This window comes from Panicum virgatum, chromosome 5N (assembly GCF_016808335.1).
Source record: "Panicum virgatum strain AP13 chromosome 5N, P.virgatum_v5, whole genome shotgun sequence".
NCBI lineage: Eukaryota > Viridiplantae > Streptophyta > Magnoliopsida > Poales > Poaceae > Panicum > Panicum virgatum.
This window is the reverse complement of record NC_053149.1, coordinates 64,596,819-64,605,313: the sequence shown is the minus strand read 5'-3', so window position 1 is coordinate 64,605,313 and position 8,495 is coordinate 64,596,819. Positions and strand designations below refer to the sequence as shown.

Genomic DNA, 8,495 nt, shown 5'->3' with positions numbered 1-8,495 from the left:
TGCCTTTGTTTCTCTGAAATTGTCTTGCCATCATCTTGCTTGCAATTTGCTCATGCATAATCATCCTCTTTCCATAGCGCTAGCTAACATGTTCTTCGCTGAATGAATCAATTTTCCATAGCGCTAGCTAATCTTGTGAATTGTAATATTGTATGTAGGAGACTGTTGACTGTTGCTCTTATGATCTTATCAGCCTCTTCGACTGTGAGCTGAGAAAGAAACTCAGCCTGACCGTCACTGTTGGGCGTTGCATCACCAAAGCTATCACCACCAGCCAAAACTCATTATCCTTCCAACAACCTCTTATGTTGGCCGTGCTGCCACTGAGAATGGAGCAGAAGGGTGTCTGTCCCCTGCCCATTTGAACCAACTCGCTGGACACAATTTTCCCCCAAGAGTCGCAGAACTGAAATGAGGGTGGACACTGAAAAGGCTGGGTTCTGAACGGCAATCGACCTGCAACGCAATCTGCTGTTGAATCAGGTCAACGGTTACAATGCAACCTGACTGCCTGAGCATTGTGCATCACGCAGTAGAGCTCATGGGTCCTACCGGCCCGCCGCCACAGCCTACAGCAGCGGGATTCGTTCCTCACCATCCTTCACGGCGAGGGGCCGTCGCGGGATTTGATCTTCTGGTTTGACTTTTGAGGGATTTTAGGGCCGTTCGTCGATACTCGCTAGCGAGGGTGGCTGGAGGCAGAGGATGGCGGCTCAAAGCTGAAGGAATCTCGCGGGGGACGCAACGGGAACTCGGGAAGGGGCGAGCGGAGCGGTGGTCGCCGGCGGCAAGGCGAAGACGCCGGCTCCCATGGTGCCGGCCCGAAATATTACAAAACGATCCCTGAGTTTACATATAAACCCCTAATTATGTTCAAAATACCCCCTAATCGCGATCCAAACTTAAATCACCTCAGGTCGCGATCCAAATATTGACAAATAACCCCTTATATTTTTAAAATACCCCTTTGTTTCTGTCTCCAATTGGACTCCTAGTCCCTCCACTCCTTCTGCGGCTCCTCGGCGACGGCCGCCGCCGCCACTGCCTTCTGTTCCAGCCGGGAGCAGAAAGCTCCATCGCCATCCGAAGCAGTCAAGCCCTAGGATCTCCGCCTTGACTCTCTGCTCCCGCAGCAAGTCCCCCAACATGGCTCCATGGCGGTCATCGGAGCCAAGCCTAGCAACCGTGCGTGCGCTTAAGCTCACGCACGGCCTTGCCAGGTTTGTCCGTAATGCATTCGTGTATTGTCCTGCGATCATACACGAGAGCACATCCGTGAAGACGATCAGTGGCGAATCTAGCCCGAAAATATAGAGGGGGATCATGTCCACTCTCTTCTTCTTCCTCCTTTTTCTTCTTCTTCCTCCTCTCTTTCTCTTCATTGTTTCAATCAAAAAATGAAGGAGAGGTTTAGGGGGTATCCATGGGTAATAGGGAGATAGAGGGGCTTAATCCCCCCGAGCTCCCATGTGGATCCGCCCCTGAAGACGATGGTACTTGTCCAAACAAATCCCGTCTCCTCTCGTCCTTTGTGGTATTGGAATCGACGGAGGATGTTGCTTTCCTTTTCTGCTAATGTTTGCCTCAAATCATGCAGGTTAAGCACTCTTTCTACGGTTGTAGGCTTTACATGTGACAAACAGATGAATCTTAAAGACGTACTGGAAAACACAAGGCAACATGGTACAAAGAAAATTATGAGTAAAGTACACCAATGATCTCTAAACTTATTTTAGTATGTCATCTAAATTCCTAAACTTCTGCATTTTTAGGTGCCTAAACTTATTCCAAGATATCATATAGGTCCCTAATCTCTTTAAAAGTTGAATGTATTTTTAGATCCATAAAAAATTTGCCCCACGGTGTCCATGCGGGTCTCTAAACTTTCAAGATGCTATTTTTAATTTAGGTCACTAATCTCTCAAAATGTATTTTAGATCCATAAACTTGTCCCGCGGTGTTATGCAGATATCTAAACTCTCGAGATGCTAGTTTTAATTTAATATAAATGTTGTTTTGCTACTTAATGAAAAAAACTCTTTTGCTACTTGTATTTTTATTAAGAATATGAACAAATTATCTTAACAAATTTATACAAATCACATGCAAAATACAAATAGTTAGTAGAAAATATTTAGGATTAGCATTGATATCTTCATCTTAAACGAGAAAACTATAATGGTCAAGATTCCACACAGAAGGGTCAAATCAAGGGCTAGCTATTATTTAGAGATGCTCTTACAGAATCCCTAGGATTAGCATTGATATCTTCATCTTAAACGAGAAAACTATAATATCCACCATTGATATCAAATGATCTAAATTAACCCATAATGTTAATAATCAGCTAATTCAGAAACAAAATGATCTTAGTGGTAAGATTTCTGAATGAATCAGTTGAAAAAATTGTTTAATATACAGTCCATTTTGAATATAATTAATTAAAGACAATTTTTAGGGATATGAAAATTCACTTTAAGAGTTTATGGACCGAAATGATAAATTGAGACAAGTTCATTGATCTGAAGATGCATCTTGAAAGTTTAGAGATCCGAATGACACCCTCTAACAAATTTAGGAATCTAAAAATACATTTTGAAAATTTAGAGATCTGGATGACACCTCAAGACAAGTTCGAGGATTGTCCAATGTCCATGTATTTTACTCGAAAATTATTGTACTACCGAACACAATCTCTCCCAACTCTGTAACACGTCGACAGACAAACTTAACACGAGCAAGCACAAAGATAAACCATTATTTGTCGACACCATGCGTATGCCGATCGACCTTTTACGGCAAATGTCAGACGTGGCTCTTGATGGCGGAGCTGTAACCCGTGCGGTCGTCGTAGTACTTGGACCAGAGCATGACGCCGCCGTACTTGGGCGTGTCCCGGATGAGCGGCAGCACGCGAGAGTTGAGCTCGCCGGCGGGCAGGAACCCGTTGCCCACCGCGCCCTTGGAGGCCGGCAGGCCCAGGAAGATCTTCCCCGCCGGCACCGACTGCCACTGCTTCCAGGAACGCGCCGGGGCCCGAGCTGAACTGGCACTCCGGGTTGTTTTAGAACTGCACCCACACGAAGTCGAAGAGCCCCGTGTCGATAGCGCGGCCGTCCCACTCGTCCGGGAACGGGCACTGCGGCGCCCTACATGCGCGGATACTTGCGAACCCTCACGTATACTCTTCCGATACTTACGGGATACCAATACTCTTCCGATACTTGTCGGACAAGTATCGTATATTTTAATAATATTTAAATAAATAAAATAATATCGATACTTATACCTTTCCAATTCTTTCCCGACACCTCAAAACCCTAACCCCTCATTAACTGTGTAAATACACCATCTATACATGTGAGATCTTTGAGATACCTTTGAGTTTGACCTTAATGGTGATGCTGATTTTCTTCAGCAAACTCAACTCTCGCTGGATGAACCAGCCATAGAGAGTATACTAGATGATATAGGGGCTCTCGATCTATCTGATACTGTAGGAGCTCTAGCACATAACAATTAGATTTATCATTTGCATACTATTTTTATATTATCATACTATAAAATATGGTCGTTTTGAACTAGTCTAGAATATATATATATATATATATATATATATATATATATATATATATATATATATATTCGCGTATTCCCGTATCAGTGTTTTTGAAAAAAATGACTTATCGGAGTATCGACGTATCGTGTATCTGTATCTAAGTATCCGGGTAACATAGGCGGCGCCGCGCTCAGGAGCACCCCCTTGCCGCCATGCTTCTTGCCCATGTTCGTGAGATCCCTGCATGTCGTGCAGCCATGTCAGCATCGTGGGCATCGTCAGAGCGTGCAACGACGACTAGTAGCTAGGCGGCTGCGCGATTTTACCTGGCGAGGCTGTCCCAGTACTTGGCACCGCCGCGCTCGATGTCGAATTCGATGCCGTCAAGGACGGCGTCGCCGAGGGGTCGGAACGACGACGTGCCGCCGAGGTAGCTATTCCAGAGGTAGGCGGCGACCTGCCTGGCGTCGGCCGGGGACGACAGGCCGTAGCTGCCGACGGCGCCGCCGATGGAGAGCAGGACCTTGATGCCGCGGCGCTGGCACAGGTTGATGTCCTCACTCAGGCCCTTGCAGCCGCCCGACGAGGGGTCGCAGTGGCTGGCAAGGTCGAGCTCCGGCGTCTGTCCCTTGCCGAACTTGTAGACGAAGGCGATGATGACGAACTTGTAGTTGCTCGACGCGCAGGTCTCGGACAGGGACGCCTCGCCGTCGTTCTGGCCCCAGTAGATGGCGATGCCGCCGGCGTGGCATGTTGCGAGGAGCGCCGCCAGGATGGTGGCAGTGAGCAGGAAGGAAGTGAGAGCTCGGCCTGCCATGGCTTGATCGTGCCCAGCTAGGCTAGCCACTGCTAGTAGGAATTCTGTTTAGGTTCTGGAGCGATGGTTGGCGAAGTGTGCTCACTCCGTTTTATAGCTGTTTTTGGGCAAACGGCGGCTGCGAATGCAATATGGCTGTCGAGGGGAGAAATTTTTGTCAGCTTTCGTGCGAATGCAATATGGCCGTCCGCATTTACTGTGAGTGGTCGCGGTTAAGGAATGCCGCCATGTTTGAACATTTCATTTGGCCGTTAAGCTTCCACAATTAGTTTAGGTGTCCTGATGATCAGCGAGCTTAGATCATTGATGCTGCATTCAAATCTGAAACACTTAGACGTACGCAACTGAACTGCAACAGCTCATGCGACAAAAATTTACATCTTTCCTGTATCTTCTAAGCTGTATGCCTTTGTGTCCGCCACACCCTCTGACCCAACAAACGATGGGTCAGTGACGGGTACGTTCGTTTTATCTTTATTACTCTACTTGCTAGAATTATTTACAGCTTGATGCAAAACTTTAAACTATGCAAGCCTCAAATGTGGGAGAGTGGACAACAGTCCAAACACTAAAGTTTGGGATATTCCAAGGTTCCTACACGGATAAGTGTCGGTGTCCCGACCCGGGGGCCCGGATCCCAACTAATGTATGCTGCGTATTTTCTCGTCCCAGATGATGATGCAAGAGGCAATCACAGTTACGCACGGTTTATCCTAGTTCCGGCCGCGGGGCCGTACGTCCAGCAAAGGGGGTGTGCGAGGGCACTGTATTATCTTGCACCCGGAGTGCTTGTAGTAGGGGGTACAAGCGAGGCGAGAGAGGGAGAGAAGCTCCCAAGTCTCAGCTAAGAGTGGAGTCGGTGGAGATGAGTGCTCAGTAGTCCTTGTGCGTCCTCTTGAGGAGAGAAGCCAGAGAGACCAAGCAGACTAGAGTCCAGACCCGCCAGTCTAAAGGAAACCCGCCTCCTCCTTTTATAGTTACCAGAAGGGGCGGGACATATGAGTGGGGCATGGAAGTCGTCGTCCTCCCCTAAATTGCGGGGTACAGTGGTCGGATACTGTAGTAAGTACACTGTGGGAAGGCGGCGTGCGTCGCTGTCGTCCTGGATTTCGTCCTTCGTCCTGTGAGGATTTGCGCCGCTCGTCCTGCAGTGTTCCGGCGGCAGTTATGGCGCGGGATGGCCCCGGACCCCCTGGTCGGAGTGCAGGCGTACACACTAGAAGGCCCGGGGGACACGTGGAGGTCCCGGACCTCTGAGAGGAGGGGGAGGTCCGGGACTCCGACCGTGTGTGATGAGCACCTCTTCCGGAAGGACACGTAATATCGCCGGACCCCTTCCCCAGTGGGAGGCGAGTCCGGGAGGTCGGCGGGAGCAGTACCGAGCTTGTCTTATCCCGCGTCGCAGGTCCCAAGGCGCTGCTACAACGCCCAGGATGGCGGAGTGGTGACCAGAGTCAGCAGATGGGACCCCGGTCATATCTACCGTGGGAGTGGCGGCCTGACGCCGCCCGTCCTTTGAGCCGTGGTGGAGTGGCTGGCTTTTAATGCCTTTGTACGGCGAGCGGTTGGGCGGCGGAGCCATTTGTCCCTTGTGCCAAGGGACGGCCTTGAGTGAAGCGGAGATGAGCCACCGCTCGAGGGTAGATCCGCTACCCTCGAGCGAGGCGGAGGTGTGTTGCGTGATCGAGAGTCCCGAGAGGGACCCTTGAGCGAGGCAGAGAATGAGTTACCCGCTCGAGGGTATGTCCGCTACCCTCGAGCGAGGCGGAGATTGGTCACCTGCTCGAGGGTAGGTCCGCTACCTTCGAGCGAGGCGGAGATTGCCCAGCGGACCCAAGAGGGACCCTCGAACGAGGCGGAGATTGTTCCGCGGGTTCGAGGGGAATGTAAATGGGCCGCACGCTGGGCTTATTTGAGTCCTTTCCTTTCTTCCGGATGGGAAGCAGGCCGTGGGCCTTCGTGGGCCCAGATGCCTTAGCAGGTGTTTGTGTTTTTAAAGCGATCTTAGTACCCCGATTAGGGTGTCCCTAATTGTGGTACCCGACACCAAGATTCACTTAATCCAACCGGGAACGCATGAAAATTACCACGGTCATGTGACAGGTCAGCACAGACCAAACATGACTACTGCAACAATGACCAAACCAAAAGATAAAATGCACTATTCCATTGGAACCGAGAGGAATCAGGCGAAAAACTATACGGCCGAAAGGTTTTAGAAAATGGAAAATAAAGGACCATACAGGCATCACATATCAGGAGCAACGAAAAGTTGAAATATGGTATTGCCATTGGTTCGATATCAATAACGAAAACGGCTGGCACAACCGCACAAGACAATGGGGGTTCAACTCCTTAATCCTCAATAGTAGCACAAAAAATTTGATGGTAGAGAAAATAGCAAAAAGTCCCAGAATAATCAAGTCTCCTGGAAATTCAACAAGCCTAACAGACGGATTTAGAACACCCGGTGCACCTTTCTATAGGGAGTCTCCTAATATGCGAGCGCGCGCTAGGATGGTGGCTAGCGATCGATTTCGAAAATACTGTCTGGGGAGATTTTTTCACCACGAAGGCCACTGCACGCGGACTATTTTGTCTTACTGACCTTGGTTCCCCTTTTTTAATTTATGTATCATCACTTTGTTTCTTTACCCATGTCATTCTTTTTAATCATTCGTGGTAACTTCCTGAAATTTTACAACACAAACTTACATGCAACATAAAGTTTATAAAAAAAAGTTATGCACGTCAATTTAGTCCCTGCATATATATAGACAACACAAAATTTATAACATACCTACTCAACGTGTTGAGCATCACCAAGCATGCAAACCTTCATCTTGGGCCGAGGGATGTGAGGCAGCTTAAAAGAACCACTGAAACGCTTGTCATTTAGGCCAGTCTTAATGGGAATTTCATGGAGAATTTTAAAGTATTAAATATCATCAATTTTATTGACGTGGTAAGGAGAGAGAATGTTGGAGTTTCATGGGACTAGAACATTCGGCGCGCGATGCGCGCCTACCGTTTGAACAATCAAATGTTAGTAATCATAAGATGATAAAAAGTGATAATCAAACTGTATACATGGTAACACGAAAGCACCACATTTGGTAGCAAGCACATCATCAACATATTAATATAGATGTCTATCCGGTATTTGAATCATAAATATTACAGCACATCCGAGCAGCAAACTATCCTAACCATCATGTGTCTGTGCACCAAACTCTAAGTATGCACCAGGTGTTTATCCGGCATTAGATTCATGAACATCATAGTACATCTGACCACCATGGTTACATCAAAGTACCAATTTATCTTATCATCAGGTGTCTGTCCGGCATACAACATTTGGAGAAGTAATATCACAGGTCACAGCAAATCCGAGCACCATAAATCTACATGCAACAAGTATGCATAGCTACCAAACAACCTAGATGGTAGCTTTGAATACTAACTGACTATACTACATAGTTTGCAAGCCGAGGTCGATGCAGACTCCAAATCCCTTGCATTGGACTCTTCTTGCCAGAGACAAAGGGTACACAAAAGTCAGCCGCAACTGGTAGAGACAAAATGACATGAGCTTCACTGCTCATGCATCCTTGCTTGAACTGCAAAAGGATAATAAATTTAATGTCCAACATGTGTCATGGAGATGTAACAGCAACTACTAAATGATCTGCGACTTGAATGGTTTTTAAAAACAGAAGTTGCTAATTAAAAAAGACCAACAAAATAGGACTGGAGGCATGTGCTTGTTTTGATCTTCCTTCTCATAAAAATACCACATTATGCTCAGTTGAAACCAATATTCATATTATGTTTGACCTAATCATGCAGCTTGGATGATTTTACCCCTCAAAACCTAGGTTGTATCACATTGCACTGGTATAAAATGAACTTATTTGAAAGGATGAATGGTACAAACACCCTAGTTGCAAGAGTTCTATACTATGATATGTCATATGCAGGACCCAAGACCTTGATGAAAGTAGCGAAGTACCTGTTCTAAATAGAGGTGGCTGCACCACTGTCACTGCCACCACTGCCATCTGCAGTTTCTTCACCAGTAAAGAGCTTTTCAGCAACTTCCTTGCTAGGGGATGGACG

At 47.3% G+C, this 8,495-nt stretch overlaps 1 pseudogene; it reads right to left on the bottom strand.

Annotated features, from left to right (window-relative positions):
* Positions 1-2,805: 2,805 nt before the first annotated feature.
* Positions 2,806-4,376, bottom strand: LOC120676274 (annotated as a pseudogene).
* Between the last annotated feature and the right edge of the window lie 4,119 nt (positions 4,377-8,495).